Here is a 27,439-nt window from a genome sequence, read left to right as displayed (position 1 = left end):
CATGTGCTTAAGAGGCAGGGATTTTTGGAAAACATCTCCAGAAAAAAAGAAAAGAGCAGGTTAGCACCATTTATCTCTACCTATCCAGCCTAGATACCTACACACCTGCAGGAATCAGCATGAACACTCACCACCTAGCTTGCAAATACTGCATGCCCTGCCCCTCATATTCTTTTGCAGACTGCCCCATCCAACCCACCCCACTGGACAAGATTATGTCCAAGGTGGCTCCTGTCATGTTTTATTCTGTAAGAAGCCCTGAAAGTGGCCAACACCACTGCAAAGTGACTCTTGCCCTAGAGAAAGAGAAAGATAATCACACACACCAGTTCCACTGTAGCCCCAGCAATGAGCTAGGAGGAGACATCTGATCTGACTGCCAGCCCCACCCACCAATACATACCTCACAGGAGGCAGCACAAAGAGAGAGCTCTGTAAATTGGGGTCACTGCAAACCCAACAGTTTGGGGGGCAGACATCTGGTCTGACTACAGGCCCTGCACACCAGTGAAAGGCTCTCAGGGGACAAGGCAAAGAGAGTCCCCTGCAGTTTGGTGTGACCACAGTTACAGCAAATGAACTGAGGGAAGGCATCTGGTTTGACCATACTATAAACCCAAGGCAGCCCCAAACTGGCCCCTTAACTGCAAAGAGATGAAACCTGCCCAAAACAGGCTAAAAGGGCCATTACAGCCACCTGGACTGAATGCAAACACACCTCAACCACAATAGTAGGGCACATACAATACACAAACGAGGCACCCCTACAGTGCCAGGAGCTGGTGAACAGCAGACATTGCATTACAGGGTACTATAAGACCTTTTCTTCATAAGGTCACTACTTTCAAGATCAGGAGGCATAGCTGACATTCCTAATACAAAGAAACACACATAGAGAGTTAGACAAAATAAGGAGACAGAAGAATATATCCCAAATGAAAGAACAGGACAAAATCACAGCAAAAGACCTAATTGGAATAAATATAAGCAATATGCTTGATAGAGAATCCAAAGAACGTTCACAAAGATACTAGATTTGAGAAAAGAGTGGAGGAGTTCAGTAAGACCTTCAACTGAAATTAAAAGTACACTAAAGAGAATAAACAGTAGATAACAGGGAGCAAAATGGATCAGCAAACTGGGAAGAAAGAGTAATGGAAAGCAACCAAGCTGAACAACAACAACAACAAATCTTACAAAGAGAGAATACCTTAAGTGAACTCAGGCACATCATGAAGTGTAATAATTTTGCATTATAGGGATCCCAAAAGAAAAAGAGAAGGGGGAAGAAAACTTATCTGAAGAAATAAAAACATCCCTAATCTGAGGAAGGAAACAGACATCCAGATCCATAAGGTACAGAGAGCCCCCAAAAAATGAACCAAAAAAGGTATATGTCAAGACACATAAAAATTAAAATGTCAATTTTAAAAGCAGTGAGAGAAAAGAAAACAGTTATATATAAGGGAAATCTCATAAGGCTATCAGCTTATTTTTCAGTAGAAACTTTGTAGGCCAGAACGGAGTAGCATGATATACTCAAAGTGCTGAAAGGAAAAAAAAAAAAAAAAACTGCAGCCAAGAATATTCTATCCAACAAGGCTATATGCAGAATAAAAGGAGAGAGAAAGATTTTCCCAGACAAATAAAAGTTAAAGAAATTCATCACCACTAAACCAATTCTATAAGAAATGTTAAAGGGAATTATTTGAGTGGAAAGAAAAGGCCATAGTCAAGAATAAGAAAATTAAGAAAAGAAAAAAATTCAAAGGTACATACAAACATAATAAAAGTAGTAGATTAATCACTTATAAAACTAGTACAGAGGTTAAAGAAGAAAAGCAGTAAAATAAATTATATATAAAAATCAGCCAAGTGATTTACAAAATAAAAGGATGTAAAGTATGACATCATATACATTAAACATGGAGGAGGGTGATCATCATGCTAATAGAGACTGCTATAAACATAACATGTTGTATGTAAACCTAATGGTAACCACAGATCAGAAAGCTGTAATAGCTACACAAAAAATAAAGAAAAAGGAATCCAAGCATATCACTTAGAAAACTATCAAGCCACAAGGGATGAGTGCAAGAGAAGAAATGAACAGAGAAGAACTATAAAAACAATCATAAAACACGTAACAAAATGGCAATAGGTATACACCTATCAATAACTACTTTGAATGTAAATGCACTAAATGTTCCAATCAAAACATATAGGGTGATGCAATTGATTTTAAAAAGCAAGACCCATTGATATGCTGCCTATGAGAGACTTATTTCAGACCTAAAGACACATGCAGACTGAAAGTGAAAGGATGGAAAAACATTTATCATTCAAGTGGAAGCAAAAAGAAAGCTGGGGTAGCAATACTTATATCAGACAAAATAGATGTTAAAACACAGACTGTAACAAGAGACAAAGAAGGACACTACATAATCATAAAGGGATGAATCCAACAAGAAGATAAAACAATTGTAAATATTTATGCACTTAATATTGGAGCATTAAAATACATAAAGCAACCATAAGAGACATAAAGGAAGAAATTGATGGAAAAAAATAATAGAAGGGATTTTAACATCCTACTTACATCACTGGATAGATCATCTAGACAGAAAATCAACAAAGAAACATTGGCATTGAATGACACATTAGGCCAGATGGATCTAACAGATACATTTAGAACATTCCATCCAAAAACATTGGAATGCACATTCTTTTCAAGTGGAACATTCTCTAGAATAGATCATGTTAGGCCACATAATAAGTCAAAACAAATTTTAAAAGATTGAAATCTTAGGGAAAAAAAAGATTGAAATCTTATCATGCATCTTTTCAGCCACAACGGTGTGAAACTAGAAATCAATCACAAGAAAATTTCTTAAAAGAACACAAATCCTTGGAAGCTAAATAACATGCTACTAAAAAATGAATGGGTTAACCAAGAAATCAAAGAGGAAATTAAAAAAAAGAGAGAGATAAATGAAAATGAAAACACAATGGTCTGAAATCTTTTGGATGCAGCGAAATCTATTCTAACAGGGAAGATTATAGCAATACAGGCCTACTCCAAGAAGCAAAAACAAACAAACAAAAACCCACTCAAATAAAAACCTAATTTTATGCCTAAGGGAGTTAGAAAAAGAAGAAATAAACAAAGCTCAAAGCCAGTAGAAGGAAGGAAATAATAAATATTAGGGCAGAAAAAAATGAAATAGAGACTACTCTTAATCATAGGAAACAAACTGAGGGTTGATGGAGGGGAGGGGAGTTGGGGGATGGGGTAACTGGGTGATGGACATTAAGGAGGGCATGTGATGTAATGAGCACTGGGTATTATGTAAGACTGATGAATCACTGAACTCTACCTCTGAAATTAATAATACATTATATGTTAATTAATTGATTTTAAATTTAAAAATAAATAAATAAATATTGGAAAAAATAAACTGAGAAAATTAAAAAAAAAAAAAAGAACTCCAACAAACAAAAGTCAAGGACCAGATGGCTTCACAGGTGAATTCTACCATCATCTAAAGAAGAGTTAATATTTTTTTTCTTAAACTATTCCAATAAATTTTTAAAACAGGAAAAAAGTTCCAAATATATTCTACAAGGCCAGGATTACCCTGATACCAAAACCAAATAGAGACAATAAAGAAAGAAAACTATAGTCCAATATCTCTGATGAACATAGATACAAAAATCTTCAATAAAATATTAGCAAACCAAATCCAACAATATATTAAAAAATTCATCACAATCAAGCAGGATTTATTCCAGGCACCAAGAGTGGTCCAATATTCACAACTAAATCAACATGAAACATCATATTAACAAAAGAAAACATGAAAACCATATAATCACTTCAATAGATGCCAAAAAAGCATTTGACAATATACAACATCCATTCACGATAAAAACTTTCAACAAAGTAAGTTTAGGGGGACCATACCTCAACATAATAAAGGCCATATATGTAAAACCCACAGCTAACATCATACTTAGTGGTGAAAAGCTAATAGCTTTTTCTTTACGATTCAGGAATAAGAATGATGTCCACTCTCACCAATTCTATTAAACATATTACTTAAAGTCTTAGCCACAGCAATCAGACAACAAAAAGAAATAAAAGGCATTCAAATTGGTAAGAAGTAAAACTTTCACTATTTGCTGATGACATGATATATATACAGAAAACCATAAAGACTCCACCAAAAAAACTACTAGAACTGATAAATGAATTCAATAAATTCACAGGATACAAATTAATATACAGAAATCTGTTGAATTTCTATACACTAATAATGAAATAGCAGAAAGAGAAATTAAGAAAACAATCTCATTTACAATTGCACCAAAACGAATAAAATACCTAGGAATAAACTTAACCAATAAGGTGAAGGACCAGTACTCTGAAAAATATAAAACATTGATTAAAGAAATTGAAGATGACACAAATGGAAAGATATTGCATGCTCATGGATTCAAAGAATCAATATTTTTAAATGTTCATACTACTTAAAGCAATCAACAGATTTAATGAATCCCTATTAAAATATCAAGAATATTTTTCACAGAAGTAGAACAAATAATCCTAAAATTTGTATGGAACCACAATAAGACCCAAAATAGCCAAATCAATATTTAGAAAGAAAAACAAAGCTGGAGGAATCACAATACCAGATTTCAACATATATTACAAAGCTGTATTAATCAAAACAGTATTGTAGTGGCACAAAAATAAACACATAGATCAATGGAACAGAAGAGAGAGCCCAGAAATAAACCCACACATTTATGGTCAACTAATCTACAACAAATGAGTGAGAATATACAATGGGAAAAAGAGAGTGTCTTCAACAAATGGTACTGGGAAAACTGAACAGCTACATGTAAAAGAATGGAATGGGATCACTTTCTTACACCACAAGCAAAAATAAAATAAAAATTGATTAAAGAACTAAATATGAGACTGGAAACCAAAAAAAAAAAAAAAAAAAAAAATCCTTGAAGAAGACTTAGGAAGTAATCACTTTGACATCAGTCATAGAAACATTTTTATACAATTTTTCATATCTCCTTGGCAAGGGAAACAAAAGCTAAATTAAACTATTGGAACTAACCAAAATAAAAAGCTTTTGCTTACTGGAGAAAACCACCAACAAAACATAAAGACTGCCTACTGAATGGGAGAATATATTTAAAATGATATATTTGATAAGGAGTTAATATCCAAAATACATAAAGAACTTACACAACTCAACACTTAAAAACCTAATAATACAATTAAAAATGGGCAGAGGACATGGATAGACATTTTTCTAAGACACATGAAAAGATGTGTAACGGCAGTAATTATCAGGGAAATGAAAATCAAAACCACAATGAGATATCACCTCACATATGTCAGAATAGTTAAAAAACAAAACAAAACAACAAGAAATAACAAGTGTTGGTGAAGATATGGAGAAAAAAGAACTCTTGTACATTGTTGATGGGAATGCAAGTTGGTGCAGCCACTATAGAAAATAATATGAAGGTTCTTCAAGAAATTAAAAATAGAATTACCCATGTGATCCAGTAAATCCACCACTAAGAATTTACCTAAAGAAAAGGAAAACACTAATCCAAAAAAACATATGCACCTCTATGTTTATTACAGTACCACATACAATAGCCAAGATAAGGAAGTAACTCAAGTCTTCATCAATAGATGGATAAATGGATAAGGAAGATGTGAGATCTATATAATGTTAATATAATATAATCTATATATCTATATACATATTATGAGGAATATTATATATATAATGGAATACTACTCAGCCATAAAAAAAGAATGAAATTTTGCCATTTGCAATGACATAGATGGATCTAGAAGATATAATAAATACCAAGTGAAATAAGCTAGTCAGAGAAAGGCAAATATTATATGATTTCACTCATATGTGGCATTTTAGAAACAAAACAAAGGAACAAAGAAAAAAAGAGATAAACAAAACCAGACACTTAAATATAAAGAACAAACTGGTGGTTGCTAGAGGGGAGATGGGTGGGGGAATAGGTGAAACAGATGGAGTAAGAGTACATTTATCATGATGATCACTGACTAATGTACACAATTATTCAAACATTATAGTGTATACCTGAAGTGAATATAACACTGTATGTTAATTATACTGGAATTTAAAAAGTGAATAATGGAGGTAACCATTAAAAAGGAAAAAAAATGAAAATTTTAGAAATATAAAAATAAAATATAAATTACTAGATGGGGATTTTGGGGAATATGGTGGAATAGGAGAACCCCAAGCTCACCCTGAGCCACGTTTACAACTCAATATCACTCACATCAGAGTAAATAAACTGGAGAGTGACATGAAGTTCAGCAGAACAAACTCCACAACTAAATTTAGAGAAGAAACCACATCTGAGAGTTTAGGAAGGCCAGAAACAGTGGTCTGGAGCTGGCCACAGGAGGTAGGGAGCTGCAAGAACAGAGAGGGGAAAGCACCAGGGAGTCCACACAAGGAAATGAATCCCTATAACGTCTGGCCTTCAAAACCAGAGGGGCTGAAATCCATGATTTTATATAACCAGCAGGACTTGGAGCCTGGAGCATTAAAAGTCAGCTGACTCAGCACTGAGCAAGCTAGTAGGGCTAGGGATAGCTGGGACCCTGCCCTTAAAGAGATAACAGTCCACAGAGAGGCAACATAGAAGCCACAGCTTGCACAAAGCATGGGACAAACAGGAGCTCTATCTGCTTAAATGGATTTTGGAGCATGTTGGGGGACTTTTCTGGGAACAAAGGAGCTGACAGGTGCCATTTTCCTCCCCTGCCCCCCAGCATAAACACAGAGCTACCTGCGGGAAGTAGTGCTACACATACACTTGCTACCTAACCTGCTAGCAGTGTGCCCCACCTGAGTTCTTGTGAACACCTGCTCACTCCAAGCCTGCAGGCCTTGGTCCTGGGATCAAAGCAAAATTTTTTAGAGCCACATGTGACCATCCCAGCTGACAAGGACCAATGGCTGCTGCACACTGTGCCCCAGTTGCTGCCACTGCCACAAGCCTCACCCCTAGTGGCCACCAAGCTTCAGAGGATCCAGCCTAGGACTAGCAGCTCAGCACAAATTTTGCTAACTCCATGTGCACCACACCCAGTTGCCCCACACAGAGACACCCTGCATTCCAGGCCACCACCACTGTCTCCAGATACAGCTACCTTGCACACAGACACTACACCCTTCACACAGCTGCTGCGTGCCCCAGGCCACCACCATCTCTGTGCACTGTACTCCTGGCCACCACAGCCACTAACGCTTACCATGCCCATAGCCACCACTGTGCTGTGTCCTCGGTGGCCACCACACTTGGGGGATCTGGCCTAGGCTAGAAGCTCAGCACAACTTTTGCTAAAGCCTTGCTTGCAACCTGCCAAGCCACCACACACACAGACACCAGGCACTCCTGCCCTCTTCAACACTTCTGTGCCTCATGACCTGGCTGCCACCACTAGAGCACTTCCAGGATCTGGCCTAGACCTAGGGCTCATAGAAAATTTTGCTAACACCATAGCCCCTCCCCAGCCCTCCTGTGCCCTTGTCCCCTCAAAGCCAGCCTGCCTGAGTCTCACTGACACCGCAGAAAACAAGCACAGCCCACAACAGGCAGAGAGTCAGTGCCAACATCTGGAATGAAAGAAAAAGTGACTCAAACACAAAGGGTACAAGCAACACACGTAGGAGACTCCCCTCAAGTGCCAGGTTCTAGTCTACAGAGACAGACACAGATAGGTAGAAAAAATGAGGAGACATAGGAATATATCCCAAATGAGGGGCGCCTGGGTGGCTCAGTTGGTTAGGCGGCTGCCTTCGGCTCAGGTCATGATTCTGGAGTCCCTGGATCGAGTCCCGCATCGGGCTCCCTGCTTGGCGGGGAGCCTGCTTCTCCCTCTAACCCTCCCCCCTCTCATGTACTCTTTCTCTCTCTCATTCTCGCTCTCTCAAATAAATAAATAAAAAAAAAAAAAAAAAAAAAAAAGGAATATATCCCAAATGAAAGAACAGGACAAAATTACAGCAGGAGATCTAACCAAAACAGAAATAAGTAATATGCGTGATAGAGAACTTAAATGATCATAAAGATATTCACTGGACTTCAGAAAAGGGAGGAGGATATCAGTGAGACCCTTGACAAAGAGATAAAAAATAACATATCAAAGATGAACTCAATAAATGAAATTAAAAATACAATAGATGGAATAAATAGTGGGCTACAAGAGGAGAGGAATGTATCAGTGACCTGAGAATAGAGCAATGGAAAGCAATGAAGCTGAACAGGTGAGAGACAAACAAATACTGCATGATGAGAATAAACTTAGAGAACTCAGTGACTCCAACAAGCATAATAACATTCACATTATATGTTTCCCAGAAGAAGAAGACAAAGGAGGCAGAAAATGCATTTGAAGAAATAATAGCTGAAAATTTCCCAAATCTGGAGACAGAAACAGAGATCCAGATTCAGGAGGCACAGAAATCCCCAAACAAATTCATCCCAGGAGGTCCACACCAAGACACACAATAATTAAAATGACAAGAAATAGTGATAAAGGAAGAATTTTAAAGGTTGCAAGAGAAAAGAAGATAGTTACATACAAAGGAAACCCCATGATGCTATCAGCTTATTTTTCAGCATAAATCTTGCAGACCAGAAGAAAGTGGCATGATATATTCAAAATGCTGAAAGTTAAAAATCTACATCCACTAATACTTATTCCAGCAAGGCTATTGTTCAGAATAAGAAGGAGAGAGAAAGAGTTTTGCAGAAAACAAGAGTTAAAAGAATTCATGACAAGTAAATCATCCTGACAAGAAATGTTAGGGGGGACTCTGTGAGTGGAAAACAAACAAAAATAAGTAAGAGAAAAAAGTAGGAAGCACAAAAGCAAAAAAAAAAAAAAAAAAGTGTACTTATAAAAATCAGTCAAGAAAAGCACAAAATAAAATGATGTAAAATATGATACCAAATACCTGAAATGTGGAGGGTAGAAGAGTAAAGAATGGGTTCAAAACTAAGCGACCATCAGCTTAATATAAACTGCTATATGCAGAAGATGCTATATATAAACCAAATGGTAAGCACAAATCAAAAAACAGTAATAGATATGCAAATAATAAAGAGTAAGGGATCCAAATATATCAGTAAAGACTACCAGCAAACTATAAAAGACAGAAAGAGAAAAAAAGATCAGAGAAAAACTACAAAAACAAATAACAAAATGATGATAAATACATTATTTATCAATAATTACTTTGAATATAAATGGACTAAATGCCAAAATCAAAAGCCATAGGGTGCAAAGTAGAAAAAAAAAAAGACCCATCTATATGCTGCCTATAAGAGACTCACTGCAGACCTAAAGGCACCTGCAGACTGAAAGTGAAGGGATGGAGAAACATATGTTATGCAAATGGATGTTGAAAGAAAGATGGAGTAGCAATACTTATATCGGACAAAGTGGACTTTAAAACAGACTGTAACAAGAGACAAAGTACACTATATAATCATAAAGGGGACAATCCAACAAGAAGATCTAACAATTGTAAATGTTTATGCACCTAACATGGGAGCACCCAAATACATAAAACTGTAAGTAACAAACATAAAGGAACTAATTGATAGTAATATATTAATAGTAGAAGACCCTAACACCCCACTCACACTGATCAACAGACATTCAAACAGAACATCAGCAAGGAAACAGTGGCTTTGAATGACACACTGGATCAAATGGATTTCACAGATATAGTCAAAACATTCCATCCTAAAACAGCAGAATATACATGTTCTTCAAGTGCACATGAAACATTCTCCAGAATAGATCATATATCAGGCCCCAAAACAAGCCTCTCAAAATTCAAAAAGATTGAAGACATGCCATTCATTTTGTCTGACCACAACTCTATGAAACTAGAAATCAACCACAATAAAACATTTGAAAAGACCACAAATACATGGAGGTTAAGTAACATGCTACTAAATAATGAATGGGTCAACCAAGAAATCAAGAAGAAATAAAAAATACTTGGAGACAAACAAAGGAAAACACAATGACCAAAAAACTTTGGGATGCGACAAAAGCAGTTCTAAGAGGGAAGTTTATATGAATACAGGCTTACCTTAACAAGCAGGACATACCTCAAGCAAACAACCTAACCTCACACCTAAAGAAAACTAACAATAAGAAAACAAAACAAAACAAAAAAAACAGCAGAAGGAAGGAAATAATAAAGAATAGAGCATAAATAAATAATATATACAGTAAAGAAACAAAAAAAAAGAAAAAAACAAACAAAACCCAATAGAACAGATCAATGAAACTAAGAGCTGGTTCATTGAAAATATCAACAAAATTGATAAACTTCTAGCCAGACTCATCAAAAGAAAGGGGGGGACTCAAATAAACAAAATCACAAATGAAAGAAGAAAAATAACAACCAACAGCAGAGAAATTGTAAAAGAATATTATGAAAAACTGTATGCCAACAAATTAGACAGCTTAGAAGCTACAGATAAATTCCTAGAAACATATAACCTGCCAAATTTGAAGGAGGAAGAAATGGAAAATTTGAACAGAACAACTACCAGCAAGGATATTGAATCAGAAATCAAAAAATTCCCAACAAATAAAAGCCCAGGACCAAATGACATCAGAGACAAATTCTACAGAATATTTTTAATCTTGTTTTCCCTACCAAACATTTAAAGAAGAGTTAATACCTATTCTCTTCAAACTACTTCAAAAATAGAAGAGAAAGGGAAACCTAAGTTCATTCTATGAGGATAGTATCAACCTAATACCAACGCCACATAAAGGTATCACCAAAAAAGAGAACTACAGACAAATATCTCTGATGAAAAAACATGCAAAAAATCTTCAACAAAATACTAGCAAACTGAATCCAACAACACATTTATTAAAAAAAAAAAAAAAAATCATTCACCAGGATCAAGTGAGATTTATTCCTGGGATGCAAGGGTGGTTTCATATCCACAAATCAATCAATGTGATACATCTTATCAATAAAAGGAATGATAAAACTATATGATAATTTCAATAGATGCAGAGAAACATTTGACAAAGTACAATATCCATTCATGATAAAAACCCACAACAAAGTAGGCTTAGAGGGAACATATCTCAAAAGACATGAATGGGTATTTCTCCAAAGAAGACATCTAGATGGCCAACAGACACATGAAAAGATGCTCAACATCACTTACCATCAGGAAAATATAAACCAAAACTGCAGTGAGATATCACTTCACACCTGTCAGAATGGCTAAATTCAAAAGCAAGCTATAATATGTGTTGATGAGGATGTGGAGAAAGAGAAACCAACTATTTTTTTAAGCATTTATTTATTTATTTTAGAGAGAGAGGGAGAAAGAGAGAGTACATGAGAGTGGGGGGAGGGGGAGAAGGAGAGAATCTTCAAGTAGACTCCCCACTGAGCACGGAACCTGATGTAGGGCTCAATTTCACAACCCATGAGATCATGACCTGAGTCGAAACCAAGAGCTGGATGCTTACCCACTGTGTGGCCCAGATGCCCTGAGAAAGAGGAACCCTCTTGCACTGTTGGTGGGAATGCAAGGTGGTATAGCCACTGTGAAATACAGTATGGAGGTTCCTCAAAGAGTCAAAATTAGAACTACCCCAGATCCAGCATTCACACTACTGGGTATTTATGCAGAGAATACAAAAACACTAATTCAAAGGGATATATGCACCCCAATGTTTATAGCAGCATTACTTACAATAGCCAAATTATGGAAGCAGCCCGAGTGTCCATTGATAGATGAATGGAATATTCTTCAGACATATAGAAGAATGAAATCTTACCATTTGCAATGACATCATAGAGCTAGAGAGTATAATGGTAAATGAAGTAAGTCAGTCAGAAGAAGACAAATACCATATGATTTCATTCATATGTGGAATTTAAGAAACAAAACAACTGAGCAAAGGAGAAAAGAGAGAAAGAGAGACAAACCAAGAAACAGACCCTTAACTATAGAGAACAAACTGATGATTACCCAGAGGGGAAGTTGCAGGGGGAGGGGTGAAATAAGTGATAGGGATTAAAAAGTGCACTTGTGGTTACGAGCACTGGCTGATGTATGGGATCTGTTGAATCACTTTATTGGACAGCTGAAACTAATATAACACTGTATGTTAACTATACTGGAAATAAAATAAATAAAAATTACTAGATGGATTTAGATGGATAATGTTGACAGAGCAAAGAGCCTATAAACTTGAAAATTAGTAAATAAAATTAATGCAACCTAAAATGGAAAAAAAAATCTGATGGAAAAAATAATCAGAGCCTCAGGAGACTGTAAGACAGTGACAAAATATCTAACATACTTGTAATTGACATTCCAGAATGAGAGGAGGGAGAGATAGGAAAAAAATAATTGCTTGACAAAAAAAATGTATTAGTATTTCAAAAATTTAATGACAAAGGTATATTTAGAGATTTAAGAAGGTTAGAGAAGGCAACCAGATACACACAATGAAAAATATCTCTAAGCACATTATAGTCAAGTAGCTAAAGAAAAAAAAAAAAAGAAAATCTTGAAAGCATAGAAAAATGGCACAGTAAATTCAAGGAAACAATGATTCTAATGACCACTGATATTAGAAACAATGTGGACCAGAAGAGAGGAGGAAAACATCTTTAAGATACAGAAAAAAAATACCTTCAACCTGGTATTCTATATCTGGTGTAAATATAATTCAAAAATAAATGTGTACAAAACTAAACATACTCCTACCACACAAACCAGCAGTCTCACTTCTTGGTGTTTATCCAAGAGGGGCGGGAACCCTTTTTGCAGAGAGAAGACCGGAATTGAAGAAGAGAGAGGGAGAGAGAGATTGGTGTATTGGGTTCACGCAAGGAAACAGTCCCTCAAGACCATTGACTGGGAAATAGGGATGAACTGACTATGGCAAGTATTTTGCAAACAGTGGACCTCAAATTCTGAGGTTTTAGAAGTCCATGCCATTTGCCAGAGTCAAGCCTGGCAGGCAGTGGTGCTCCTGGGGAGAGGGAGGGCAGAGGCCTGGGAGCAGACAGTGGACAGAGTGGAGTGGGGATCCCCTGGGTCACAGTGGGAGAGAACGTTCCCCTTCCTGGAGTATATTTGGAAGAGGGCATATTGCCTCTCCAAGGACAAGTGACACGGAGGGCACCCTTGAATGGCCATTCAACAGCAGGGACACCCAGAGGGTAGATAACCTGGTTGCAGCTTTTTGCTGTGCTTCACCATATACTCCAGGTACCTGTGCAGCCCAGCTACTGCTTTTCTGGGACAGAACAGCAGTGGGTGCAGCACTAAGAGGCTCTCCTCCGGGAGAGGGGAGCAGGTCTGTGCCTTGCTGGGTCCTTTAAGATTTGGAGATTTGAATCCCAGCTGTGCACCAGAGATAAAACACAAAACTGTGGTGCCAGACATGCCATAGGCCTGGACACAGGGTGAGGGCAGGGATCTGATGGAAGGCTGGGATATAGGAGGGGAGATTGTTCGCTTTTATGTGTGGGCTTCCTGAACAGTAGTGGGTGTGGGTTACCCTCCCCTGGATGACAGGGCGGGGTGACACCATCTTCCACCCTCCTAACACCTCCACCCCAGCCCACCAGCATATGGGACTTCAGTGAAACACACAGCAACCCCAGTGGGAGCTGCTTACACCAAACCCCAAAACCCCACCCTCATGGCATGGGGCACCCCTGCAGGGTGGGGAGGCTGTGTTGGTCCTCTGAGGGAGAGGTCCATTGTAGTGGCTCACAGTCAGACCTGCCCTAGTTAAGATGTTCCCCCCTCCCCCGGTGGCATGCACCAAAGTCTACTGAACATAGAGTGTTCCAAAGCATCAGCTTCAGTTATAGTGGAAATAAGACCAGGCTGGCTTTCTTTCTTTTTCTTTTTCTTTCTTTTTCTTTCTTTTTCTTTCTTTTTCTTTCTTTCTTTCTTTCTTTCTTTCTTTCTTTCTTTCTTTCTTTCTTTCTTTCTTTCTTTCTTTCTTTCTTCTTTTTTCCTTTTTTCTTTGGCATCAGGCTTATAGTTTTTTTTGTTGTTGTTTACTTTTTCTCATTTTTTGGATCAGGTTTCATTTTTATTTCTTTTTTTCTTTGTTTCTTTTTCTTTGGAGTCAGGCCAAATTGCTTTTTTTGGTTCCTTTTCTTTTCTCCTTTTTTGGATCAGGCTTTTTTTTTAAAAATCAGGCTTATTTTAACAAACAAATCAAAGCACACCTAGTTAAAGATCCAAACATTCCCCACTGCAAGCAGGGAGGAACTCTGCAGAGGACTGACCTGTGTCAAAGAGCAGCCAAAACACAGTAGCAGAGTGCACACAGCATACACCAGAAATACTTCCTGAAGTGCCAGGTCCTGGGTAGTAAATTACCCCTTTTTAATATAGCATTACTCTCAGGAGCAGGGAACATAACAAGTTTTCATAACATGCAAAAGGCAGAAACCTAGACATAATGATAAGACAGAGGAGTTCTCCCCAAAAGAAAAATCAAGAAGAAATCACAGCCAGGGTTTTGCTCAAAACAGATATAAGCAATATATCCAAACAAGAATGTAGAACAACAGTCATAAGAATACTAGCTGGGCTTGAAGAAAAGCATAGAAGACACCAGAGAAACCCTTGCTGCAGAGATAAAAGACCTAAAAACTAGTCAGGCCAAAATAAAAAATGTTATAACTGAGATGCAAAACTGACTGGATGTAATCACAGGGAGGACGGAAGAAACAGAGAAATGAATAGGTGATATAGAAGATAAAATTATGGAAAATAATGAAGCCAAAAAGAAGAGGGAAAGAAAACTCTTAGATCACAAATATAGACTCAGGGAACTCAGCGATTCCACAAAGCACAATAATATCTGTATCATAGGAGTCCCAGAAGAAGAAGAGCAGGGGAAAAGGGGACAGAAGGTTTATTTGAACAAATTATAGCTGAGAACTTCCCTAATCTGGGGAAGGAAACAGGCATTCAAGTCCAAGAACCACAGGGAACTCCCCTCAAAATCAACAAAAACAGATCAATAACTATATCATTCTAGCTACATTACATTGTGAGAAAGTCAAAACTAGGAAACAATAAAAAGGTTAGTGGCTGTCAAGGATTAAGGAGCAGGGAAGAATGAATTAGATGGAACACAGAGGATTTTTCAGGCAGTAAAGTTATTCTACATAATACTAAAACGGTGGATACATATCTTTATGCATTTGTCAAAACCCATAGAATTTACAACACCAACAAAGACTGAACACTAATGTAAACTATGAACTGTGAGTGATGAGGGTGTATTAATGTGGTATTATCAATTCTAAAAAATATAATACTGTGGTGCAGGATGGTGTTAGTGATAGAGATTGTGCACATTTGGGGGGCAGGAAGTATATGGGAACTCTTTGTACTTTCTGCTCAATTTTACTGTGAACCTAAATTTGCTCCCCAAAAAAGTCTATTAAAATTTAAGTAAATGTGAAGTAAAGACATTAAAAAAAAAAAAAGACAATAAGGTGTCAGGTGTCCTGCACTAAAAAAAAAAAAAATGCCAAAGGAAATTCTTCAGGCTGAAACACTATAATAACATGAAAACTTAGATGTCCTGGAAGGGAAAAAGGCATCAGAAATAGTAAATATCTGGACAAATATAAGAAAGTATGTTTACTTTTAAAAATGTTGAAAAGTATAGAAATTACATTATTCTCTAATGTATTTTAAAATAAAAGATTTAATACAAGATTGAAATAGATTTATATGTACTGCATATGAAAACTACTGGAAGGAATGAGGTTGGGGTTAAATAGATATATCAAGTTGCAAGATTTCTATATTTCATGTGAAGCAATACAATATTCTGTAAACTGTGAACAGTTAATGATATATATTATAATACCTATAAAAATAAAGTATAGCTAAAAATTAAATAGCTATTTTAAAACAATTTAAAGTTGTTCTAATAATGCAGAAGAAGGCCAGAAAGGTAGAACAGAGAAATACATAACTGAGAGGGAAATACATAACAAAATGTTAGACCTAATTCAACCATTCTAATAATTAAACGAAATGGTAAATAGCTAAACCCTCTAATTAGAAGGCACAGAATATCAAAGTAGATTTTAAAAATACCCAAGTATATGATCTCTATAAGGACAGCACTTTCAGTGTAAAGTCACAGAGATGTTAAAGATAAATGGTAAATAAAGATATACCACACAAAAAACTATCATAATAAGGTGGAAGTGGCTATGTTAACATCAGACAAAATAGAGCATGAAATATGTATGACCTGAGGTAAAGATTACAGTTCATAATAGAAGACAAATTATCAAGAAGATATCACAATAATAAACATCTATGCATCTATCAACAGATCCTCAAAGTATATAAGGTAGAAATTCAGAAAATTAAAGGATATTTTACACCATTCAATCAGCAATTCATGGAACAACTAGCCTAAAAGTCAGTAAAGACAGATAACTTGAACAATGCTGTCAGTGACTTTAACTTAGGTGACACACCAACCAACAACTAAAAAAATACACATTCCTAGCAAGTGCACATGGTAAGTTCACCAAGATAGATTTTATGCTGGGTCATAAAATTAATCTCAATAAATTTAAAGAGATTAAATTCAGACCCAAGGTGTTCACTTACCACAATGGATTTACATTAGAAATTAATAAAAATAATACATCAAGAGAACCCCCGGTTATTTAGAAACTAATCATCACACTTCTAAATAATCCACAAATTAAAGTAGAAACTATTTTGAACTTTTTGATATAGAAAATGTAGTATATCAAAAATTATGAGATGTTTCTTAAGCAATAAATTAGAGGGAGATTTATAACTTTAAAATTTATATTAGAAAATAAGAAATATCATATTATAAGTATAATTTAATCTAACAAATATAACCTATATATCTGATATATGTATATACTATTTACATTATATTACTTTATATTAGAAAATTAGAAATAAAACCAGATGACTAATATTGCACTTCAAGAAGACAGAAAATGAAGAAAAACAAAATGAATCAAAGCAAGTAGAAAGAAGGAAATAATAAAGATGAGACCAAAATTAAATTTTTAAAAACTGAAATCAGGCAAAAATAGAGAAAATTATCAAAGCCAAAAATTGTCATAAAAAATCGACAAAATCAATAAACACCCATAAAAGGATCAAGACAAAAAGAGGAAGAACCCAAAACACCTATATCAGGAATGAAAGAGTGTTATAATTACAGACATAATAGGTATTAAAAGGATAAAAACAGACTATGATAGTTAAGTCAGGTATGATGGTACAATAAAAAGTGCCAGGGATCCATCTCTCCACCTGAACAACTACACTGGCAGAAATGATCTGAAGTGACTATTTTGGAATTGTGGAGTTAATTTGAATGCTTGTAGCTTCAGGAGAAAGATAGGTTGGGGAATTAATTAATGCTGGTAGATTTCAGCCTTCAGTATGGAAGTGAATACCCATCCCCCACCATCCCAGCTCCATGTCTGGTAGTCTTAAGAACAGCAACTTGTTTCTGGTGCAGCTTGCTGAAGCCAGAGTGGGCAATAAGAACCTCATCCTTCCAAATACTGGGATACTTGCTCTGATTTTAGATTGCTGTTTGTTATCATTAACATAACATAATAATAAAAAAAAATTGAAAAAAAATAAATTAAAAATAAATTAAAAAAAAAAAACGTATAAGCACACCATGAGAGACTATGGACTCTGAGAAACAAACTGAGGGTTCTAGAGGGGAGGGGGGTGGGGGGATGGGTTAGCCTGGTGATGGGTATTAAAGAGGGCATGTATTGAATGGAGCAGTGGGTGTTATACGCAATCAATGAGTCATGGAACACTACATCAAAAACTAATGATGTAATGTATGGTGATTAACATAACATAATAAAATTTAAAAAATGTAAAATAAAAAAAAAGTATAGGCACAGAAGTGAGATACCATTGTTTTAACCCCCACTAGCTGAAGAAACTTCCAAGAGATTTAAAGGCACAAGGCCTATTTTCTGAACATTAAAAAACTGCATATATGGAGAAATTAAAAAATCCACCATGCAGGGATGCCTGAGTGGCTCAGTCGGTTAAACATCTGTCTTTGGCTCAGGTCACGATCCCAGGGCCCTGTGATTGAGTCCTGCTTTGGGCTCCTTGCTCAGCAGGGAGCTTGCTTCTCCCTCTCCCTCTGCTGCTCCCCCTGCTTGGCTCTCTCTCTCTCTCTCTCTCTCTGATAAATAAATAAAATCTTAAAAAAAAATCCACCATGCAAAACCAGGGAAAGATATAAGCTCAGGAAAGACTTTTGAGGACCTTCAGCTTTCACATTAGTTTGTTCCTTGGCACATAGACTAAAATAATTAAAAAAGACAGCAAGCCCTGGAGAGGGGATAGAATCTCATTTTCAGTGTCACCACATTATAAGATTCAAATGTCCAGTTTCCAACAAAAACAAAAATTCACAAGATATATAATAAAAGAGGAAAGCATGACCCATTCAAGTGAACAAAATAAATCAACAGAAAATGGGCCTGAGGAAGTATAGATGTAGAACTTACAGAACAGTTGTAGAATAAAACAGCCCCTTTTAAGCTGATATCAGCTTAAGTTTGATTGCATACAAAAACTCTACCCTTTCCCCCCTTGTATCTTTTTCATGTCACAATTTATCTCTTCTATATTGTGTATTTGTTAACAAATTATAGTAGCTATAGTTATTTTAAACACTTGTGTCCTTTAACCTTATTACTATAGCTAAGTGTTTAACACATCATCTTATAGAATTAGAATTTTCTAAATCTGACTTTATATTTACTTTTACCAATGTATTGTATCTTGGTATGTTTTCATGCTACTAATTAGTGTCTTTGCATTTCAGCTTGAAACACCCGTTTCTGCATTTCTTGTAAAGCAGGTCTAGTCATGATGTATTTAATTAGCTTTTGTTTGTCTGAGAATGTCTTTGATTTTCCTTAATTTCTATAAGATAATGTTGATGGATGGAGTATTCTTAGTAGATAATTTTTTTTAAACACTGAATCCACCATTCCATTCTCTCCTTTTCTTTTAAGGTTTCTGAGGAGAAATTCACTGATAGCCTAATCAAGTTTCCTTTCCAGTTTACAATATTTTTTTTCTCTTGTTGTTGGGATTCTCTGTCTTTGATTTTTGATAGTTTCATTACAATGTTTCTTAGAGAAGGTAATTTTTAATTGAAATAATGAGATAATATATTAACTACATGAACTTAGACATCCAAGTCTCTCCCCAGACTTTGGAAGTTCTCATCTGTTATTTCTTTAAATAAATTTCATCTTCCCCCTTCTCCCTCTCTTCTCCTTCTGGCAATCCAATGATTCTGATATTCATTTTTTTTTATGGTGTCCATGGATTATGTACTCTTTCTTCATTCTTTTTCTTTGTTCTCCTCAGACTGGGTTTTTTCAAAATTCCTATTCTCTAATTCACTGATTCTATCATCTGTTTGTTCTATGCTGTTGTAAATGCTCTTTATTATGTCTTTTTTTAATTTCATTCATTGAGTTATTCAGCTCAAGAATATCTGTTATTTTAGGATTTCTCTTTGTTAAATTTCTAATTTTTTTCTGTATGTTCTTTTAAATATTGGCTCTAGTTACACAATTTTATCTAAAAGTAGTACACCCTATGATTTAGTATTTATTAGAGAAAAATTTTATACTATAGTGCCATGTTTATATTTTGCAAACAATGCTTTGGTTAAAACAAAAGATTTTTTCTCATTATAACCTTGATATTTGGGATTTTAATATCTATTAAGAGCATAGTTTAAAATTTTTCTGAAACCAATCCTTTTGCAATAGAGGTACTTTCCCAATTGTTAATTTAAACCATTAAATTTGGGGAGAATCATGTTTTTACATGTAATGATTAGGAAATGCTGCAGCTGGAGGGAAGTTTCAAAGACATTTATGTATGCTCTTGGTGCAGCAGAACTTGTTCTAAGCTGTACATATTCTCTATGTATATAAAATATACAGTCTTAGAACTCTGTATATCCATGGCAAGAAAGTAAATAACACACTTAATTTTTAAAAGTATGGAGCAACTCATACAGCAATTCAGTAATGTGGCAGGATACAAAATCAAAGCACAGAAATCAGTTGCTTTCCTATACACTAACAATGTAACTGTAGAAAGAGAAATTAGGGATTCAATTCCATTTACAATAGCACCAAAAACCTTAAGATACCTTAGAATAAACTTAACCAAAGAGGTAAAGGATCTATACTCTAGAAAATACAGAACACTTATGAAGGAAATTGAAGAAGACACAAAAAGATGGAAAAATATTCCATGCTCATGGATTGGAAGAATAAACATTGTTAAAATGTCTATGCTGCCCAGAGCACTCTATACTTTCAATGCCATCCAGATCAAAATACCAATGGCCCCATCCCTCCCACCCCCCACCACTCCAGCAACCCTCAGTTTGTTTCCTGAGATTAAGAATTCCTCATATCTGGGTGATAGATATTGGGGAGGGTATGTGCTATGGTGAGCACTGTGAATTGTGCAAGATTGTTGTATCACAGATCTGTACCTCTGAAACAAATAATACATTATATGTTAAAAAAAAAAGAAGAAGATAGCAGAAGGGGAAGAATGAAGGGGGGGAAATCTGAGGGGGAGATGAACCATGAGAGACGATGGACTCTGAAAAACAAACTGAGGGTTCTAGAGGGTAGCAGCGTGGGAGGATAGGTTAGCCTGGTGATGGGTATTAAAGAGGGCACGTTCTGCATGGAGCACTGGGTGTTATACACAAATAATGAATCATGGAACACTACATCAAAAACTAATGATGTACTGTATGGTGATTAATATAACATAATAAAAAAAAAAATACCGAGCATTAAAAGTTAACCATCATTAATTAAAACTTAAAAAAAAAATACCAATGGCATTTTTCAAAGTGCTGGAACAAACAATCCTAAAATTTGTATGGAACCAGGAAAAACCCCAAATCGCCAAGGAAATGTTGAAAAAGAAAAACAAACCTGGGAACATCATGTTGCCTGATTTCAAGATACATTACAAAGCTGTGATCACCAAGACGGCATGGTACTGGCACAAAAACAGACATATAGATCAATGGAACAGAATAGAGTGTCCAGATATGGACCCTCAACTCTATGGTCAACTAATCTTCAACAAAGCAGGAAAAAATATGCAATGGAATGAAATCTCTTCAATAAATGGTGCTTGAAAAATTGGACAGCTATATACAGAAGAATGAAACTCCACCATTCTCTTACACCATACACAAAGATAAACTCAAAATGGATGAAAGACCTAAATGTGAGACAAGAATCAATCAAAATCCTAGAGGAGAACATAGGCGGTAACGTCTTCTACATCAGCCACAGCAACTTCTTTCAAGACACATCTCCAAAGGCAAGCGAAACAAAAGTGAAAATGAACTTTTGGGAGTTCATCAAGAAAAAAAGCTTCTGCACATCAAAGAAAACAGTCAGCAAAACAAAGACCAACCCACGGAATGGGAGAAGATATTTGCAAATGACAATAAAGACAAAGGGCTGATATCCAAGATCTATAAAGAACTTCTCAAACTCAACCCCCAAAAAAAACAAATAATCAAGTCAAAAAATGGGCAGAAGACACGAGCAGTCACTTCTCCAAAGAAGACATACAAATGGCTAACAGACACATGAAAACATGTTCATCATCATTAGCCATCAGGGAAATTCAAATCAAAACCATATTTAGATACCACCTTACACCAGTTAGTATGGCAAAAATTGACAAGGCAAAAAACAACAAATGTTGGAGAGGTTGTGGAGAAAGGGGAACCCTCTTACACTGTTGTTGGGAATGCAAGCTGGAACAGCCACTTTGGAAAACAGTGTGGAGGTTCCTCAAAAAATTAAAAACAGAGCTACCTTATAACCCAGCAATTGCACTACTGGGTATTTACCCCAAAGATACAGAGGTCGTGAAAAGAAGGGCCATATGCATCGCAATGTTCATAGCAACAACGTGCACAATAGCCAAACTGTGGAAAGAGTAGAGATGCCCTTCAACAGAGGAATGGATAAAGAAGATGTGGTCCATATAGACAATGGAATATTACTCAGCCATCAGAAAGGATGAATACCCAACATTTGCATCAGCATGGATAGAACTGGAGGTGATTATGCTAAATAAGACAAACAGAGAAAGACAATTATCATATGGTTTCACTTATTGTGGAACATAAGGAATAGCATGGAGGACATTAGGAGAAGGAAGGGAAAAATGAAGGGTGGGAAATCAGAGGGGGAGATGAACCATGAGAGACTATGGACTCTGGGAATCAAACTGAGGGCTTTAGATGGGAGGGGATGGGGGGATGGTTTAGCCTGGTGATGGGTATTAAGGAGGACACGTATTGCATAGAGCACTGGGTGTTATATGCAAACAATAAATCATGGGACAATACATCAAGAACGAATGTACTGGGGTGCCTGGGTGGCTCAGATGGTTAAGCATCTGCCTTCAGCTCAGGTCATGATCCCAGGGTCCTGGGATCAAGCCCCACATTGGGCTCCTGGTTCAACGGAGAGCTTGCTTCTCCTTCTCCCTCTGCCTCTCCCCCTTCTCATGCTCTCTCTCTGTCTGTATTTCTGTGTCTCAAATGAATAATAATAAAAAAAACCCTAATGATATACTCTATGGCGTCTAACATAACATAATTTAAAAAATTATAATAAATAAATGAATGAATGAATAAAAGTATGAAGCATGCAGGGTCACCTGGGTGGCTCAGTTGGTTGAGCATCCAACTCTTAGTTTTGGCTCAGGTCATGATCTCGGGGTGGTGAGACTGAGCCCCAAATCAGCTCTGCACTCAGCATGGAATCTGCTTGAGATTCTCTCTCTCCCTCCCTCTCTGCCCCTCCCCCTGCTCATGTGTGCTCTCTCAAATAAATAAATAAATAAATAAATAAATAAATAAATAAAATCTTTTTAAAAATTATGGAGCTTGCAGAATTCTAATTTGTTAAAAGAGTGGATCTTTTATTAACTACACTTTCAAGTAAAATTTTATTTCCAAAGTATATTCTATTTAAAATACCTAAACCTGGGGCACCTGGGTGGCTCAGTCATTAAGCATCTGCCTTCGGCTCAGGTCATGATCCCAGGGTCCTGGGATCGAGCCCCGCATGGGGCTCCCTGCTTGGTGGGAAGCCTGCTTCTCCCTCTCCCACTCCCCCTGCTTGTGTTCCTGCTCTCACTATCTCTCTCTCTCTGTCAAATAAATAAACAAAAATCTTAAAATACCTAAACATTTATATTTTAAATTCAAAATATATTTTGAATAGATTTAAAATTCAAATATAGGGGCGCCTGGGTGGCTCAATCATTAAGCGTCTGCCTTTGGCTCAGGTCATGATCCCAGGGTCCTGGGATTGAGCCCCGCATCAGGCTCTCTGCTCAGCGGGAAGCCTGCTTCTCCCTCTCCCACTCCCCCTGCTTGTGTTCCCTCTTTCGCTGTGTCTCTCTCTGTCAAATAAATAAATAAAAGCTTTAAAAAATAATAAATAAAAAATAAAATAAAATAAAAAATAAAATTCAAATATAGAATATTTTGAATAAACTCATAAATATTTCTTTAATATCTCAAAGTTTCTCAAATTTTTCATGCTGGTACATTATAAAACCTCTGTAAAAATATTCAGATAAGGATTCTAACACCAATATATTGAGAGGGAAACTGAAGGAAAGAAGAATTAAAGTCTTTCACTAAAATCCATGGAATCACCTGAAGAGCTTTGAAAAATGTCTTATTATTATATTTAGAGATTCCAGTTTAATATTTCCTCTCTTAGGGCAGGATACTGTTTGTTTATTTATTTAAATAATGAATGGTTAGCTCTAATTTATTAATTTATCTCATTTATAGTGTTTTCCACTATATTGTTCTAACTCCTTCATTAGAAGTATAAGTATCTCTGTATGTATTGACACTGTGAAAAATTAAATAATCATAGTGTATTATTTTCTAGGACTGCCATTAAAAATCTCACAGACTGGATTACTTAAACAGGAATCTATTTTCTCACACTACTGGAGGCTAGAAGTCCAAGATCTACATGTAGACCGGTTGGTTTCTTTTAAGGTATCTTTCCTTTACTTACTGATAGCCATCTTCCCTCTATGTCTTCACATTTTCTTCCCTCTATGTATATCTGTGTCCTATTTTTTCTTATAAGACTACAAGTCATTGGACTAGGTACCACTCAAATAATATCATTTTATTTTAATTACCACGTTAAAGGTCCTATCTTCAACTATGGTCACATTCTGGGGTACTGGGCTTAGCCTTCAACATACAAATTTTAAGGGGACATAATTTAGGCCATAACACATAGTTTATGTTAAAACAGCATTATAATAACCTATTTTGTAAAATTCACTTTCTTCTTCATTTTTGAGATCAATTTGGTTAGTAACCTGATGTTCAGACCATCTAAATAATAAAGTATGTCTTGATGTTCAGACCATCTAAATAATATATTAAAGTATGTCTTTTTTAATTTGATATTTCCCCTTGCCAGTGTAAATTATATGATTCTCTTCTTATTTTCTTTAATAAGCTCTGCTTTATATGAACCTTGTGATGAAACAGTTGGTAAGAAACATAAAAGTGTGTTACATTTATGTTAAGTAGTCAACACTAACTTTGAAATAATATTTCAATTAAATACCCAGGGAAGGGAATTTTTATTTTCACACACTCTAATTAGCATTAGAATTGTGTCTACATGGCATATTAGCTATCTGGTGTTAATGATTGAATAATCATTCATTCATTTTTTTCATTCAATGGTTATACCCTAAATATCTGGTTTTGGTTCAATATATTATATTTGGTAATATAAGAGTTATCAAAGAAGTTTTATATAGCAACCCTGCTTTCAAGAAGCTTACTTAATGAAAGGAGAAGAAAACTAATGTTAACCTGAGACTAAAATAATAGTGTCAGAACAGAACAATTTGTGGTTTTTTTTTTTTCCCTTCGATATTATGTCCCAAAATCTCCCTCCCCTAAGCCTTGGGAAAAAAGGATATGTGAAAAATAAAAGGAAAGATGGAGAAGGTAAAAGAGGACAGGCACTCCCCCTAGAGTGATGTGATCATTTCAAACCCATGGTACCAAAAAATAACCAAGCTGTTATTCATTCATTTACCTCAAACAAGTGAATGCCTGTGTAATGCAAACTGTACAAACAAGTCCTGATACATTCATAAAATAGTAATCTCCATGTGACAAAGATCAAAAATAAAACAAATTTCTCAATGGATGTTAACATTAAACCTCACAATAAAAGAAATTTGAATAAGAATAAAATTTTGCAGACAAAAATTTATACTAAACAAGTATAAAACAATAAAAAATTGTTCAAATTTCTGTTGTCCCCTATAAAAAAAAGAAATCATTTGTGTTATCTTTCATCCAATTTAATATTTCCAACTCATTTGGAGCCCATATATGTCTCCATGCTCACAGTGACACTATAGGATTTTAATATTTATTCTTTGTCTCTTTTCTGGCTTCTCTTCTTTGTCAGTCAACTTGTTGGTTATGTCTCTTGATATAAAAAGGCTACCTGAACTAATAAAAAAATTAGTAAAGTTGCATAACACACAAACTAACACACACACACACACACACACACACCAGCTTTGTTTATTTATGCTAACAATGAACAATGTGAAAAGAAAGTTGAGAAAACAATTTCATTTATAATCAAAAGAATAAAATATATAGAAATAAACAATCAAAAAGGTGAAAGACTTGTAAGTTAAAACTATAAAATGTTGCTAAAACAAATTAAATCAGATCTAAATAAATGAAAACCTATCCCATGTTCATGGATAGGAGGAGTTAACTTTTTTTTTTTTTTTAAAGATTTTATTTATTTTTTTGACAGAGAGAGACATAGCGAGAGCAGGAACACAAGCAGGGGGAGTGGGAGAGGGAGAAGCAGGCTTCCGCAGAGCAGGGAGCCCGATGTGGGACTCGATCCCAGGACCCTGGGATCATGACCTGAGCCGAAGGCAGACGCTTAACGACTGAGCCACCCAGGCGCCCAGGAGGAGTTAACTTTGTTAAGATGTCAATACTACATCCCCAGTGTACCTATTCCACAAAATCCCTATCAAAATTGCAACAGCATTTTTCACAGAAATGGAAAATCAAATCCTCAAATATATGTGAAATTGAAAGAAGTCCAGAGTAGCCAAAACAATATTGGAAAAGAAGAATAATGTTGAAAGACTCTCACTTCCTGATTTTGACATTTACTACAAAGCTACAGTAATTAAAACAGCATGGTGCTTTCATAAGAACAGACATACACAACAATGGAGTATATTAAAAAGTCAAGAAATAAATCTTCATACAGTCAACTGATTTTTAATAAGGTACCAAGAAATCAGAGACTCAACTCAAACAGATATTTGTATATACATATTCACAGCAGCATTATTCACAATAGGAAAAAGGTGAAAGCAACCCAGAAACCTGAGTGTTCATTGACAGATGAATGGATAACCAAAATATAGTATATGCATAAAATGGATTATTGAGCTTGAAAAAGAAAGGAAATTCTGACACATGTTACAACATGGATAAACTTTAAAGACACTAAGTAAAATAAACCAGTTACAGAAGGGCAATGCTGAATGATTCTACTTATATGAAGAACGTAAAAGAGTCAAATTCATAAAGACAGAAAGTAGAATGGTAGTTTCCAGAGACCAGGGTAGTGTGTATAATGCTTACAGAGTTTCATTTGGGAAAGATCAGATAGTTTTGGAGAAGGGTGGTGATGATAGTTACACAACAATGTGAAAGTACTTAGTGTGACAGAACTGTACACTTGAAAATGGCAATAAATAAAGCACTTCTAGGTAGATGGTGGAGTAGGAGGATCCTGAGCTTACCTCATCTCACAGACACAATGAGATAGTACCTACATCTGTAAAATTAACTCTGAAACTGACGTGAAGACTAGCAAAACAGACTTTTCACAGTTATACAGAGGATGCCACATCAAAAAAGTGTAGGAGAGGTGAAGAGATGGTTGGAAACCTGTATCTCCCACTCCCCTCCACATTTTGTCCATCCCCCAACTCCCCTTCCTTCAGGCAGCTATCAATTTGTTCTCTGTATTTACAGGTCTGATTCTGCTTTTTTGTTTATTCATGTTTTATATGAATCAAATTATATGGTATTTTTCTTTCT

The 27,439-nt window shown here is 35.8% G+C and overlaps 1 pseudogene; it reads right to left on the bottom strand.

The window, feature by feature from the left end:
• LOC116647126 overlaps window positions 1–27,439 on the bottom strand; it is a 70,736-nt pseudogene that overhangs the window by 8,070 nt on the left and 35,227 nt on the right.

The sequence above is a fragment of the Phoca vitulina genome, unplaced genomic scaffold (genome assembly GCF_004348235.1).
Source record: "Phoca vitulina isolate PV1807 unplaced genomic scaffold, GSC_HSeal_1.0 scaffold39, whole genome shotgun sequence".
In the NCBI taxonomy this organism is placed as follows: Eukaryota; Metazoa; Chordata; class Mammalia; order Carnivora; family Phocidae; genus Phoca; species Phoca vitulina.
Note: the sequence above shows the minus strand (reverse complement) of the source record. Positions and strands in the feature narration are given on the sequence as shown.